A 17,117-nucleotide genomic window follows, 5' to 3' on the forward strand; every position below is an offset into this window, starting at 1 on the left:
GGAAACAATATTCTAGTTCACATACTGTCCTTCAATAAATATTTGCAGAACTACTAAGGGCCAAACACCATCAATACTGATAAGGATACAATGTGGAAAATACCCTGCTCTCATGCTGCTTACAGTTCATTAGAAAAGCCAGACAAATAAAGAGTTAGACAAATTGGTCACCACAAGAATTCTAAAGGAAATATTCCACTATAGAAACATGTACCACAAGGGAACCCAAGAATGAGGTTGGCAATGTTTGCTGTGGGCAGAGGGAACCCCGAGTCTGAAGGCCAAGAGCTGGGAGAATGGAACTTGGTGCTGTTGAGGAACAGAGGACAGAAAGACCAAAGTTTCTGAAGGAGCGGCCAAGTGAGAGAGGTAGGCAGAAGCCCCACACTGTCTAGTCACTGCTGTGCCATCCATATCTTCCTGAAATAGATACGAGAAAAAATAATGAAAGGAGAAAAGTATTATCCATCAGCGACTTTCTACCTGAATTTATTTATTTATTTTTTTGTTAGACAAATTGTTATGGTCACTTTGCTAATACCACAAGCAAACATAAAATGATTAAGCTATGTTGGGGTTTAGAGGGAGTGATCATCCCAGTGTACCCATCATTACACTTTCTGAGACCTCCTCACCTGCTATCACGTAAGGAAGGGGGATTCTAGGGGTTGTTGCTCAGCATAATTGGAGCAGCATAGTTTTCAGTTCCCATGGAGAACTTCCTACAGTTGATTCAGGGAGGATGATTCAGTAGACTTTAAAGCATTAGTACGGCTCAGAATAAACAGTCTTTAGTTTTAGGGTAATTGTACACTTGAAGGAAAAACAATTTTTCTACATGAGTTTCTTCTTACTGTCATTTCAAAACTTTATATGGTGAGTACAATGAAAATGATGTGTCACTTAGACTTTTCTTCAAGAATGGAGCAATTTTTTTTGTCAGTTGTCAGAAAAATAACATTACAAATCATCACAGACATGTATAGCAGGCCTAGACTTGACAATCATCTTTGCTGTCTATTCTGAGGTGTTTTAACATGTAGGAATGCTGGTTATTTTCCTCTCTTAGTGACAGCATTTCTTGAATTATTTGTCCCCCGAGTAAAACCCCCAGAGGGAGATTTTTTTTCAGGGGAAATATTAGTCTCCAAAGGTGTTAAATACACTTGACATTTAGAGATCAACCCTGAGCTCTGAGTATGATTTCATAAAACTTTAAGAACTGTTTGTGAGCAAGACAGTATTTCTAACATAATTAGTTCCATTAAAATAATCTGCCAGCTATACTATATCTATGGATTTGGGAAGTAAATGATACATTACCTCATGGGTAGGGAGTGGATAAGAATAAGAAAACAATGTCCTTAAAATTTATTTTTATTTTAGTAGCATAATAAAGTGATATATGCAGTTTTATCATTTGTATTCAGATGGTTTCCTGTTGATTAAACAATTGAAAGTTACTTGATGTTTCCAAATCATTGGTCTGAGTATTTAAAGCAAAATCAGAATGTGGCTGTGTCTTAGCTGTTTCAATACTAGCAGTTGTCTGGATCTATTCAGTTTTAGATAATTAGTGGAGCACAACCCAATGTTAAGGTCAGCTGATGGAAAAAAGAAGATATAGGTATAGGATGGGAAAAGCTGGATGTGGATACCTGCGGCCTTAGGACTTGTAGTGATCGCCACTTGCCTTGGCTTTCTGTTTCTTCGAAGGTGGTGATCACACTCCATTATCATGTAGGCTTATTGTGAAGATGAAATTTCCGCTATTTAAGAAGATTCATAATATAGGAAATCAGTGTTGCTGGTTATACATTAAACTGCATTTTATAAAGTTATTGTTTCTCTTACATGTTGACTATCATCAGTCTAGATTTATTAGCAAGGCCTAAGAAAACTTACTTCAATTCTGTTGAACCAAGATATCCAGATATTTCAATTGTTACTACTAAACTAAGCACACACAAAAATAAATGCCCTTGACATTTATTTAGTTTTGGCGCCATGTGCAAATGTACACTGTGCACATGGTTTTACCTCTGTATTGAAAGTGTGGTCTATGAACCAGCGGCATCAACTGTTGAGAGCTTATTTGAAGTGCTGAAGCCCCAGCTTCCTGACTGACCTACTGAATTAGAAAATGTCTTAACAAGGACTCTAAATAATGTATGTGTACATTAAAGACCTGGAATCCCTGTAGTGTAGTGGTTAGATCCATTGCAATGGTCTTAAGGACTCTAATGAGTAAGATCATGGTTTGTGCATTGAAAACTTTTATCACTTACTACTTGTGTGACTTCAGGTATGTTACTGAAATTTTGGCTTCTCATTTTACTCATCTTTAATATCTACCTCATAGAATAAATGAGATTATGAAGGTTAAGTGGGCCAACACTTACCAAACACTCTGAATAGTGGCATTCAGAACCTTCTAATCGTAATTACAAGTATTCAATAAATATACAAATAAGGTCATAGGCCTATTATGTGCTGTCTAAAAGTAATTTCTTACTGATGAGAACAATTGTAACTGTCAAATCTCCCAAGGTAATTTAACATAATTATTCATTAACTCTTTTCTGTGTTCTCTAGGATAACCACAGTTACATTTCTTTGAGCTGCACATACCATTATTCAGACTATGAAAACCAGTTAAATCTTTAGAGCTAAACTCATTCCCAAGATAACATTTTTTGTCCTTTTTCCTTCTGCTCTTACCCAAGGTATTAATGTAGCTGACATTAATACCCTAATAGCTGCTGCTAAAAATTATCCCCTCTTTCCCATATAAGCAATGGATATTTGAATGCATCCTTTCAAAATAAAAGTACATGCAACTGTACTACTTGAAGAAACTATTTTTTGTTGGTAGTTGTCTGATAGTTTACATATGATGACAGTCTTAACACACTGATTAAATGTATATGTGTATCAATGCACATTTTGGAAAAAAATACCGGAGTGCGATAAATTGGTCTAAACATAGTTGTGATGGTTCTCATCTATAATTAAGTAAAACTAAAATTTTACTTTAGAAAATTATTAATAAGAATTTATAGGTAATTTTACAGGCATGTAAGATAACTTGATATCATTCATCATATTGTGACTTTATTGAAGGTTTTGATTTATGTTAGAACTAAAGCTAAGCTCATTATGATATAGACATATGTAAATGCCCAACAATATTAAATACTATTTATGAGACACTTTGCCAAACACTTGCTCAGAACATAAAGGTTAGATTTAAAAAAAAAAACAAACATTTGAGCACATGCAAGATTCTTAATATACATTATCACATTTAAACATAACTTCCCTGGGACCTGATGTTTTGTTTTCCTTTCACAGATGAATGACTGAGGTTCAAAAAAGGAAATTATTTCAGAACCCAATTCCTCCAATTTTAGTTCAAAGTTGTAGATACATGAGCACACTGTTCTATTTCAAACCACCTCTAGGGAGACTATTGCCTCTTCAGTGTGAGATTGAGAATAGAGGCACCTGAGGAAGATATACTGATATTTTTGTCTCAAATATAATAATCAAATATATCTCAAAAATATGAGATATTTTTGTCTCACACAAAGTCAAAAGTGTGATATGCAAGGTTGATTCACCCCTTCCAGGCCAATGAGCTGGGCTCAAACATCCTTGAGTAAGAATGTTTTCCATGTGGTCAAGAGGAGTTAAGAATGATTTATTTGGAGAGATCAAAAAGCTGAAGGACACCTTTAAAATACATTACTCTACCTGTACGTTGCTACATAGTAATATGATTCTAGTATGGTTCTAGTAGTGGTTCTACTACTGGGCAGGGTGGGAGGTAGGGAGGCAGCGTTTGACACATAAGTATTCCTCGAACAAACTATATTTAGATACTTCTCTAGCAATGTCTCAAATCAAGCATACTTTCACATCAAAATATATTCAGTCAAGATGGATATAACAAGTGCAGAATTTAACTTTTAGATGTCAACCATTTAGAAAACCTGCTTATATATAAATACACATATAAATACAGGCACACAGCCAATTTCCTCTCACAGAAAAATACTATATTCAGAAGGACTCCCAAGAAGAGAGACCAACAATCACCCTCCTTCAGTCATGGACAACTACAGGATGTTATAAACAGAACTACAATATTCTACGTAACTATAAGCACTAGCTCCTAATGCCTTGTAGTTGAAAGCCCCCAGTAACCTTCAGCAACTTGCCAAGGTCATTTCTCCATTATAGATGCTATAGTAGTCCAGGAGATTTACCTTAGCGTGAAAGAGTGATTTCTAACTTGGAGACCAGGCACAGATTTCTAACTCCAGTTTCCATCTGCTGTAAGAGTATCTATAGTTATCTGTGTTACTGTTATTTTGAAAAATACAAACATATAGCTTTAAACCAAGGGCTTATAGACTCTTTTGGCTCCCTTCATTTTATATAAACAGTATTTTAAAGTTTCCTCTATGAAGATCACATACAGAACTGTTTTTTACATCTTAGAATTCATGGTCCTATTTTCAACAATAAGTAGTTCCAGTATAAAGGATTTTTCAAAAACATGATCCTTGACTACCAATTGACCCTAGTTTTGAACTAAAGGAAAAAGAAACAAAGGCAACACATTCCAAACACAAAAAGGACTTGGATGTATTTGGACAACCTTTTGGTAAAGTAACTCTAATCCTTTATATAATTGCATAAACCATTGAACAGATCGTCGTGGTAGGCTGCTTCATTTTAAATTATTATGTTTTTTTAATGTTGCTTTTAAAAGGGATTATTCTAAATTTAAGACATCCATTCAGACTACAAGCTTAACAGGGCAGTCTCCTCATGATCTAGAAGCTGTATTTCTTTCTAGTCATCTTTGTATTTTTCCATCACACTATGAAACTTATGCTGCCTAAATTCAACATTGCAATTTTTCATCAATAAATGTAATGTAATACTTACTAGAGCTTAGACCCTATCAAGAGTTGTAATAAAAATGTGATGGTTACTGCCATGTTATTTTACTTTTTAATTTCTTTCAAATTCTATTGGTGTTATTTTATGAGACCTATATGAAGGATGTATAAGGAAAATAAAGCATTACCTCACAGGATAGTTATGTTTAAATGTGATAATGTATGTTAAGAATCTTGCAGAATGGGCGGAGCCTGTGGCTCAGTGAGTACGGCGCTGGCCCCATATACCGAGGGTGGTGGGTTCAAACCCAGCCCCGGACAAACTGCAACCAAAAAATAGCCAGGCATTGTGGCGGGCGCCTGTAGTCTCAGCTGCTTGGGAGGCTGAGGCAAGAGAATCACTTAAGCCCAAGAGCTGGAGGTTGCTGTGAGCTGTGTGAGGCCACGGCACTCTACCGAGGGCAGTAAAGTGAGACTCTGTCTCTACCAAAAAAAAAAAAAAGAATCTTGCAGAAAAGTTACCTTGGGTACACTTTTAACATCTAAGACTAGTAATACAGATTTCTTTTAAGTTTTGGGCTGATGTTAACTAGTATTTTTAGCTGTTATATAAACTATTATTATTAGCATCTTTTAATACTTGCGTATGGCATTTGATAATTAATGACTGATAATGCCATTATCATGCTAAATGCATCATTGCATTTGTTCTTTTATGAATATATTTAGATTTTTAGCATGACACTTTTAGTCTTGGTAATTTTAAAAAAAAATTTTTTTACCTATACATATGTTTATTAGGTTTCAACTATTCCCTTCACAGAATTAAAAAGGCTTAAAATTTAATAATAACAATGTTTACCATAAGGACTAGAAACAAAAACCTCGTAAAGTATGAACGACAATAAATACATTCAGGAAAGAAATCAGACGATTACTGCATGGAAATATTAAGCAATAATAATAATAATAATGCAAAGAAAGTAACATTCACATTGTCAGATAAGAGTATGTCTATTATAGAATGCTTTGACTCTGAGGCTCAGTATGGAGCTTCTTCTTTTTTTTGCCCCCAAAGTCTCAAAAAATTGACAACTAATATTTATAAATAAAAGGAAAAAATAATTTCAAAAAACATATTATGCCAAATCTTATAGACAATAGAAAAAGAAGAAATACTTCAAAATCATTCTACTTAATCTGGATAAGCTGATATTAAAATTGGAGAAAATACATTATTATAAAGGGGAAATTACAAACATATTTCACTTATAAATGAGGATGCAATATCCTGGTAATTTAAGACTTAATTAGGGTTAATTTACTATTTCTCACAAAAATCATTATTGTACTAGACAGTTTCATTTTGTATCAAAGTTATAAAAGTAACATAAAGCTCAATTTTAATGGTGCTGCGTATAATTTCACACTTTTATTTTTATTAATTTCTATTAATTATAAAATTTCCTTGAACTGGAAGATTGTTATATGGAATGGCAAGCTAAGGTCAAGATTAAGTGGCTATATGTTTCCACCACCACCCTGGTGGATTTTACAAAGTAAATGTTTATCTTAAAAAAATATTTAATGAATTTTCTTTTTAACAAAAATAAAATAAAAATAACATTTTATTTTTGTTAAAAAGTGAATTCTGCAGTTTACTGCACAAGTATTTAAATACAAAGTAAAGTTTACAAACTCATGCAGAATTTTTGCTCTGCAACTATTAATATCAATATATAGGTGCCACCTAGTGGTAAAAGTAAAACATACAAATGTAAACAGATGATCGCTGTGCTCCTGATGTATTTAGAGATGCATGTTTTTTTTTTTTTTTGGAACACATAATACACTAGTACGTATAAAAAGGGTATCATAATGGTGTTGGCACAAACACCATATTAAGACACTTCAGTTATTTATTTGAACATGTCATATGGCTCAGCGTTTAATCAGGAGGGTCTTTTTGACCTTAAGACTAAGCCATTAATATAAACTATCAAGGTATGCAAAGGTAAGAGGGAAAATACAGGCCCACAAGAGTCCTTGGACTTCTGTGGATTATTATTATATAGCTATAATAATTTTATTGCTAATTACATTTTAGCTAAAGGCATTCCTATTTTGAATTCCTTTAGACATTAGCACCACTAGTTAACATCAACAATCTGCATTTTAACAAAGAAGACAATCAACAAACTTGTGAATTATAGGGTTAAATTTTAAAACTAAATTTCTAAACTGATGCTTACTCTCTTAATCCTGAGGAGTAAAAATAAAAATGTATGTCTACCAGGTAGTTTTAAAATCAGGACTTGTGATGGCCAATCACCTCCTGGGATTCAAGCATTGTTTAATTAAGGGACAGGGACATTAGTTAGGAAACATCTCATTAGGGACAGAAGCAAACCAATGTGTTTGCTGGTCTGGAACCCAGAGGATAATAAATGCTTTTATTACTGTTCTATTTCTAGCTCTTTCTAGCTACTTAAACACTTTTACTGGGAACATAAACCCGAGAGGCAATTTCTTCATTTACAACTATCTTAGTAATGCACATGGCAATGGCTCCAGACCACCTTTAGAAAGAGTAGGTGCTCCTTTATTGAATTCCTTAGTGCTTCACTTCACTGACACTTCTATTATCCTATCAAATTATGGTTAGTAGCCTGTGTGTCTCTTCTGCCTAGAAACTCCTATAGGGTAAAGAATGATCTATTTCCTGTGCAGGCTCTTACACGTAAGAAGCATACAATAGATAATTTCACTATTGAGGAAAAAAATAAATAAAATAAAAATAAATATATGAAATGAACTGTAGTTATAAGGTGGTTCTAACCGGATCACGGCAACTTACGCAAGTGCTTACTGGAATCACTTCCAGAAGGAAAGCAGAGGGAAGAATGAGGGGGGTACTCCACCATATTTCCTGCACTCTCAACACTGTGGTAAAGTAGTCAGGTCCTCATAGATAGACAGATCGTCATAGAACTGAATGGAAATTTCTTCAGTGAAACAAGAAGCTCTTGGTGCCAACCTGCTAGACTTACCATGAATATGGACCACCTTGAAAACCTCACAGTAATTTTTTCTTTTAAAGGGTTCCTGAAAATGCATTTTAACATTATAATTTTACAATTTAAAGTACCTGTTTCAAGAGTTTAAAATAGCCAACACTCATTTTATCCTGTTTTATGTGTGCTGGGCTTTTACCCTGTGCCATGACTAAGCTAAGCACATGTAATTAGTTCACCGGTGAGAAAGCTGATGCTAAGGTCTGTTCACTTATTCAAGGTCCCAAGACTCACTGATGAGAGAACTTCAAAGCCAAACAATCTATTTCCCTAGATCATTAAATGAATTCTGAAATGGAGGGGATTATGATGAAATCTTAGATTCAATTCATATTATTCAAGGACATTGAGTTAATATTGAAGCCAAACTTTTGTATTCATAAGTCATGCATACTGTAATTCTCTCCTGGAAAAATGCTGAGTCTCAGTAATTGATGTCCAAAGGTTCTGTGATAAATTATTTATGAGATGAGACATTTTAAAGCGAGAAAAAAAGCAGAGTGCAAAACTGTGCTAGAATATTCACATCATTAAAGCAGTTTCTTGGCCCTTTTCCCCTTTCTTCTAAGGTGAAAGTATAAAGATCATTCTGAATGAAGAATTCTTAATTCTCTAAATTAGGGATCAGCTGTCACGAATAGAAGTCACAGTTAGGAAAAAATAAAATAGAGCATAAAAAAGAAAAGTACTAGTCACCATCCAGAAGCAGTGGAAAGATGAGAATTATGAAGAATTAAAATATAAAGGCTGATGAAGTTTCTCCATGAGGAAAGTATCTGGAATTTCAGAGTGTACAAGAATTTAAATAGAAAATAGTGGTTAGATTTGGTAAGAAATACAACTAGTAATACTGTCATACTACGTCAGATAAAACTCCTGGGTAGATTACCATGAGTCCTAGCCATAAGTATGGGTAAAAGACAGGGAGTTTCAATTTTACTGTATCTTAAAATCTGCTTTTTTCAAAATAGCGTCTACTGGTCAATGCATGTTCTTGTTCACTCTGAAACTGATTTTCAACCGTTGTGCCCCACTCACCCATGTGCCACGAGAGGATCTTAGGTGTGCCATGAAATTTTAAAAAGATTATTAAGTAAATTATTCTTGAAAGAAGTACAGAGCACAGTAAGTATATTCTTTTTTTTTTTTAACATTATATTTTATTTTATTTTATTTTTTTGGATCAACACAATTTAAGTGTGCCACAGAAGTTTAGTTATAGGTTCAATTGTGCCGTGAGATAAAAAAGGTTGAAAAATGCTGCAAAAAAATCTCACCTTGAGCCTCACCACACCTTTAATTTAAGACAGGTTTCATTCATATATGTCAACTATTAAATTCTACATTTATCAGGAGAGAGCCAATTGATTATGATCAATAAATATAATAGCATGGATTAGTTTATCCAGTTTAGCGAAGTCATTGTCTTAACAAAGAGTACCTGTAGAGACTAGATCAGGATAAAATTTCATAGGGATTCAAACTTAATGATAAACTTTTGATAGAAGCTTTGGGGAGGAAGCTATTTGGTCTATGTAATATACACAAAGCATATCCACCACTATGGTGCTGCTGAAATCCTTGAGGCCAAGAATACAGAATTTTTCATCATTTATAGAGTGTTCATTATTAGACATTTTTACACAAAAACAATACCCTGTTTCCCCGAAAATAAGACAGTGCCTTATTTTAAGGTGTGCTCCCAAAGATGCGCTAGGTCTTATTTTCAGGGGACGTCTTATCTTTCCTGTGAGTAGGTCTTATTTTCAGAGGATGTCTTATTTTTGGGGAAACGGGGTAGTATACTGAAGTTTAGACTCATAACACATCTACCTTGCAAACTGAAGATAATTAGTGCTTGTTAAATTTAGCATAACTAAGGAGTATTACAGGTGGACTGCCAAGTAATTTAAATAATTTTAACAAGCAAGGATCAAATGTCAAGTTTACCTATCCAAGTCTGCAAGTTCATCTTAGTTAATCGAAGAATCTTTTCTATTCCATGACCAAATATACTGCAGACTCCTAAAATTGTATATTTAAATATATACACATATAATTCCATCTAACGAAAACAGTTACCTTTGATGTATACTGCTAGCTCTTGATTGTCTATGAAGATGATTAGAATAGCAGTCATAAAGGGATAATAGAAATAATTTATATTTACCTTATAAATGCTTTCTATAGTAGATTAATTTGTTGATGTTTTTCTTTTATTTCAATGGGAGAATGGTACATTTCATACACATGCACTTAATGCAGGAGCCGGGCCTCGTGTGTTACACTTAACATGCTTTCACTCTTCCATTGTGTTTTGTTTCCCTTCCAGAAGTCAGGCATTATGGCACATCACATAACATCTTGGAGTTATATTCAAAATATTTAACCAAAAAAAAAAATATATATATATATAACCACTGGTTTGATGGTACCAATTAATCAGAACAAACACTAACCAAAAAACATCTTAGAAATAACTACCTGTAAAACACAGTCATGGCCCATAATTGGCTTATTATTTAGTGAGAAAGATTGAGTTAATAAGCAGTCACTAGACATAATCTGATGAATGATTAAAGGTAAGCAAAGAATACACAAAAATTCTTCAAAAAATTGATTAAGTTGTTTTCCCTATTTAAAAATCTGGCCTACTTCATTGATTTCAATGCATTAATAATTCATAATCCAAAGGCATCTAATAATTAAAAAATTATCTTTACAGCTTGTGAGTTTATTTAAAATTATAAATAAAATTGTAGCCACAATTTAGGGCCATTTAGAAAGCTGACTTTTGTAAATAGTAACTTAGTTTTGCAAAATAGAACATAAATTTCCAGTAACAATTAAATCGTTTACTTAAACTTCGTTCTCTTTTAAGTTTGAGTATCTTTAGCATAGCGTGCAAAGATTACTACATGAAATATATTTTATGATAAATATACTTTCGGGAAGTGCAATCATTCTTGGAGACATTTATCAAATCAACAAAAAAAATTAAAAAAAATTAAAGCAAAGAAAAATATCCTATTTTTAGCAGAATCAGCCCCTAAATTATTTTACATTTCACTTGCCCTTTTTTGAATATCTAGTCATAAATTCTTAGAAACAACTAAGTAAGCTTAAGAATAAATATCTTTCTTATATTCTAAATCTTCATTCGGATAGAAATTCTTTTGTGTTATAATCATCAACACTTTGAGGGGACTAACTAAAACTATTATTTTGAATTTTCAATTTACCCAAACTACAAGTATTTATTTAAGTAATCATTTATTTGTATTTAATTTCACGTTAATGTGAGGATTCAAACAACTAGGTTACAATATTTGCATATGTTAGGTAGAGTCCCTCTTGTGGTTGTGTCCTGCACCCAAAAGGTGCGCCATGATGTGTCCATTAAGTAGGAGCAAACCAACCCCCCCCTTCCCACACCCTCGTTCCTCCTCCCTAACAAGTTGAATTAATTTTTTTTCTTATATGTGGGAAAGTGTTAGATTATCTACTGGCTTCATATTAGTATTGAGTACATTTGATATTTGCTTTTCCATTATTGTGATACTTTACTAAGAAGAATGTGCTTCAACTCAATCCAAGTTAACACAAATGATGTAGTCTCCATCTTTTTTAATGGCTGAATAGAATTCCATGGTATACATATACCACAGTTTGTGTTAATTCATTCCTGGATTGATGGGCCATTTAGTAACATCTTGCTAACTGAAAATTGAGCTTCAATAAACAATCTAGTGCAAATGTCTTTATAATAAAATGAGTAATGGTATTGTGGGACCAAATGGGAGGTCTAATTTACATTCTTTAAGGATTCTCCATACTTCTTTCCAAAGAGCCTGTATTAATTTGCAGTCCCACCAACAGTGTAAAAGTATTCCTCTCTTTCCACATCCATGCCAGCATTTGCAACTTTGGGACTTTCTGATGTGGGCTATTCTTACTGGGATAGGAGATATCTCAGGGTGGTTTTGATTTCATTTCTTTATGATTAAGGGCAATGTGCATATTTTCATTTTTTTATTATTAAATCATAGCTGTGTACATTAATGCGACTGTGGGGCACCATACACTGGTTTTATAAACAGTTTGACACATTTTCATCACACTGGTTAACATAGCCTTCCTGGCATTTTCTTAGTTATTGTATTTTCATATGTATGTTAGCCATTTGTTTGTCTTCCTCAGAGCAGGTTCTTTTCACATCTTTTGCCTAGTGATAGATGGGATTATTTGCCCTTTTCGTTGATTAACTTGAGTTCTCTGTAGATTCAAGGTATCAAACCTTTGTCCTATTCAGAACATGCAAATATCTTTTCCCATTCTGAAGGTTGTCTATTTGCTTTAATTGTTGTGTCCTTACCTGTTCAGAAACTTTTCAGTTTAATTAAGTCTCATTTGTTTATTTTTGTTGTTGTTGTTGTTGCAATTGTCACTGAAGTCTTCTTCATAAAATCTTTCCCCAGGCTGACATCTGTGAGAGTTTTTCCCATAGTTCCTTCTAGGATTTTTCACATTTCATGCCTCAGATTTAAATCTTTTATCCATCTGAAGTCAATTTTTGTAAGTGGTGAAAGGTGCAGGTCCAGTTTTAGTCTTTTACTTGTGTTATCCAGTTCTCCCAGCATGATTTATTGAATAAGGATTCTTTTCCCCAAAGTATGCTCCTGTTTGGTTTATCAAAGATTAGATGTCTGTAAGAGACTAGCTTTTATCTCTTAGTTTTCTGTTTGGTTCCATATGTCTATGTCTCTGTTTTTGTGCCAATAACATGCCAATACCATGCTGTTTTGATTACTATAGACTTGTAATATAACATAAAGTCTGATAGAGTTTTGTTTTTATTGCTAAGAATTGCCTTGACTGTAAGGTATTTTTTTTTCTGGTTCCATACAAAATGAAGATTTATTTTTTCCAAATCTTGAAAGTATGATGATGTTATTTGAATGAGGATTTTATTGAATCTGTAGATTGCTTTGGGTAGAATAGACATTTGAAAAATGTTGGTTCTTCCCAGCCAAGAGCATGGAATGTTCTTCCATTTGTTAACATCTTTTCCTATTTATTTTCTTAGGGTTTCTTAATTCTCTTTGTAGAGGTCTTTCACCTCTTTTGTTAGGTATATTCCTAAGTATTTCATTTTCTTTGAAGCTATTGAGTCTTTGATCAGCTTCTTGACTTGGCTGTTATTGGCATATACAAAGGCTATTGGGTTGTGGACATGATTTTACACCCTCTGATGTTTATGTATTTTTTAATCACTTCCAAAAGTCTTGTGGTTGAGTCTCTGGGGTTCTCTAAGTATAAGTTCATATCCTTACCAAACAGTGAGAGTTTGACCTTCTCTGCTCCCATTTGGATGCCCTTTATAGCCTTCTCTTCCCTGATTGGCCAGAATTTCCAGCACTATGTTGAATAGTAGTGCTAGTATCCAGAATTTCCAGCACCATGTTGAATAGTAGTGCTAGTATCCAGTTTTAAGTGGAAAAGCTTTCCATTTTACTCCATTCAGTATGATATTAACTGTGGGTTTTTTGTAGATGGCTTTAATCAATTTAAGAAATGTGCCACCCTTGCCTATATTATTAAGTGTTCTTGTTAGGAACGGATGCTGAATTTTATCAAATGCTTTTTATGCATCCATTTAGAAGATCATATGGTCTTTGTTTTTGCTTTTATTTATGTGGTCAATTACATTTATGGATTTGTGTATGTTAAACCATTCTTGTATCCCTGGGATGAAGACTATTTGAAACTTCTTCAAAATGTTCTATGAAACTTCTCCAACATGTTCTATCAACATCACACTGATATCAAAACTAGGAAAGGATCCAAGTGGAAGGAATGTTTCAGAATCTTCAGTGAAACTTGGGAATTTTCATCTATGAAATCCTCCAATTGGGCCTCCATTCCTTTGGGGCATTCTTTTTCCCCTTCAGGGATTCCTATAATTTGCACGTTTGAATGCTTCATGAAGTTCCAATTGTCTGAGTGACTGTTCTGGTTTCTCTCTTTTCTTTTCTATCTCTTTAAGTGCATAGGTTATCTCAAGAGCTTTATCCTCAAGTTTTGAGATTCTTACTTCTCCAGTCTTATTGGTTACTGGTACTGTTGACGGCATCTTTAAGCTCCCTGATTAACTCCTTCAGTTCCTTAAGCTCCACCATACCCTTTCTATATTCTTCATTTCTTTCATACACTTTTTGGTTCTATTTTTCCATTTTCTCAATTCCCTTTATTGCCTTTGCCATCTATATTTTAAATTCATTTCCTATAATTTCCATTAAATCTTTATAGATGGAATCCTTTGTGTGGCTACCTCATGATCCCTTGGAGGGGTTGCTCTGTACTGAGTTTTCTTGTTGCCAGAATTTTTATGCTGGTTCCTCCTCATGTGTGTTTTCTTTTTATTCACTTCCTTCCCTTACTTTCCAATCACTGCCTCTGTCACTTTAAATTACCTCATCCCTTTGATTAGGTGTTGAAGTGGCATTTAGGTAGAAGGCCAAAAGGAAGAGAAAAGAGAAAGAAGGCAGCAAACAAAGAAAATGATGCAGAAAAAAATAGCAGTGGGGAGTGAAAGAAAAGTATTGAAGAAAAGGAGAGAAAAGGGATAGAAAGAGGGAAAGAAAGGGTCAGGAAATATGGTGGTGTTCAGCAGGGTGCTTTGACCCACACCCACTTCTCCATGACTTTGGAGGGCTTGGGTGAGTGGGTGGGTCCCTCAAGGTCAGGATCTCCTTACCAGCCAGTGCAAAAATGAGACCCAACCTCTGCCAAATATAGAAAAAATCAGCAGCATGTCACAATGGGACCTACCAATACCATCTTTCCAAAGGCCAAAGCTAGAAGGACACCTTTGACTATGAGTTCATGGCCACCTTGAGACAGACCAATGCACTGAACCCCCAGACAGACCAATGTCAGGATCCCTAGCCCTCAGAGAAAAGAAAAAAAAATAGTATAAACGGTTAAAGAAAATTCAAAATACAATTATATAAACTGAAGGGGAAAAAAAGGGTAACTTAGTTGTTGCATGAGAAATTAATGTGAGATAAGTAGAAAAATCTCAACCAAAGGTGAAACAAAAGGAGAGAAAAAAAAATAAATAAAAAGGGGCTGAAAAACAGTTACCAAAATGGAGGAAACCTTGCTATTAAAGAAAGTAAAAATGAAAAAGTAAAAATAAACCCACACCAAACCAAACCAAACAAAAAATAACAGCAACAACAGGAAAAGACAAAAATAAAAACCTAAGGAAAAAAAGGGGGGGGGAGACCATGAAAAAATATATATGTGAGTATATACACACAGGCACACACACATATGCACACAAATTGCAGTACATTGCCTGGACACCAGGTGGCACTGTGGTGTTCAGAGATGCAAAACACATGCTGTTTTCCCAGTATATTATTGGGGGCCAGAAGCCACTCTTCAGTTTCAGGACCTGCCCTCCTGATATACTTGCTCCCAATCAGGGAATGGTTACTCCACTATCACTCAGTCCCTGAAATATGGATCCCAAAGCTCTCACCAGACTTTACGGTTATCACATCTTGACCTTTCAAACAGTGCCCCTTGAAAACAAAGTGGTTTTCCGGGATTGAGGGGCACTCAACTCACCCTAAGAATGGCTGCTGGAGCTCAGCAGGCATTCCAGAGCCAGCCATGCACTGAGACTTTGAGGCCCGTTTCTTCCACATGCCTTTCCTACAGTGGCAGCCTGGCCATAGCCAAGCCAATGGGAGCTTCAACCCACTCAATCTCTGCTCAAGTTCCTTTGCTCCTCCAAACCCCTCCAAGGCAGGGGAGCGTTCTAGTCCAAAACCAAAAACTGTTGGATAGCACTTTCCCACCTCTAGTCCTCCTGAGGAGGGCAGCCAGCTGACCTCTGCCTGTACCCCAACACCTGACTTCTGTGCTGGTCTTCCTCAGCTCCAGACCTCCTCTTTGGCTCTTGGAGTCTCCTCTAGTGCTTCACTGTGCCCCTGGAGTGATGTTTCTGGGGGTTCCCCTAACCAGAGGTGTCTGAAATGCTCTGTCCCCTGTCTCACCAAGAGTGGCTTGCAAAGAGATGTCTCTAGTCTTCTAGCTTTCTCTGCCAAAGTATACTCCTCCAAAGTATACTTCTCCAAAGTATAAAATTTTTATCCTCATAATCAAATAGGTATCAATTTTATAAAAATCTTTCTAAATATGGAGGAAGAAATTAGAAGTCAAGCCCCAAGGAATAAGCAATAGCTATATGTAGTTCTAATGTTAGTATTGAAAATAAAATTATACACAAACACACTTTATGAGCACATTAGGTAGTCTTTTTCCTAGGTGGATTATATGATTTGCTCAAATATGAAGACATTTAGCTTTTTTTTCCCCCTTAAAATACACATCATTAGACATTGTACAGCTAACTAGTATGGTGCATTGCAGATGTTGCATTGACTCTTGTTAATTTCCCCTAGGTGGCGATCTATTCAAAGAAGCCCGGCAGGCACTTTATGGGAGAGATTTCATCTAACATACATTCTATTTTAGCTATTATTTTCATCTCCACAGGAGGGAAAGATGCAATTTTGGGACACAATATGATTTTAAGGTCTATTCTCAAAATCTCACAAAAATGGAGAAGTGGATATCATTTCAAAATTTAAATACATGTTTGAGAAAAGATAAAAACAGTCATGCTGGGATTTTGGTTAATTTTTAACCAAAAATTCTACTCAATTTGTGAAAAATTCTACTCAGATTTTAATTTCTGCACTAGTTGTTTATAGCTTTTCCCCTAAAATCCTTACACTGTTACTTCATCCAATGTTTAATTATTATCCTTAGATTTATAATTGGAGTTTTTCCCACCCTGCCCATAGTTAGTCTTTTGTGACAACTCTTTGTGTGATATTCCACTTGTGAGTGGGACAAGGTAGCTAGACAAGGCTCAGCCTACTTACATCTTAGGCCTTTCCATAATATGTTGAATGAGAAGAGACAATACTATAGAAAAGCAAACAAGTTAAGTAGAGATTAATGATATGGAGTGAGAATGATTCTAAAATTCAGCAAGATAAGATTTTTTTCTTCCTCTTCCCACCATCTTCCTGCCTCAATACATAAATCT

Source organism: Nycticebus coucang, chromosome 3 (genome assembly GCF_027406575.1).
Source record: "Nycticebus coucang isolate mNycCou1 chromosome 3, mNycCou1.pri, whole genome shotgun sequence".
Classification (NCBI taxonomy): Eukaryota; Metazoa; Chordata; class Mammalia; order Primates; family Lorisidae; genus Nycticebus; species Nycticebus coucang.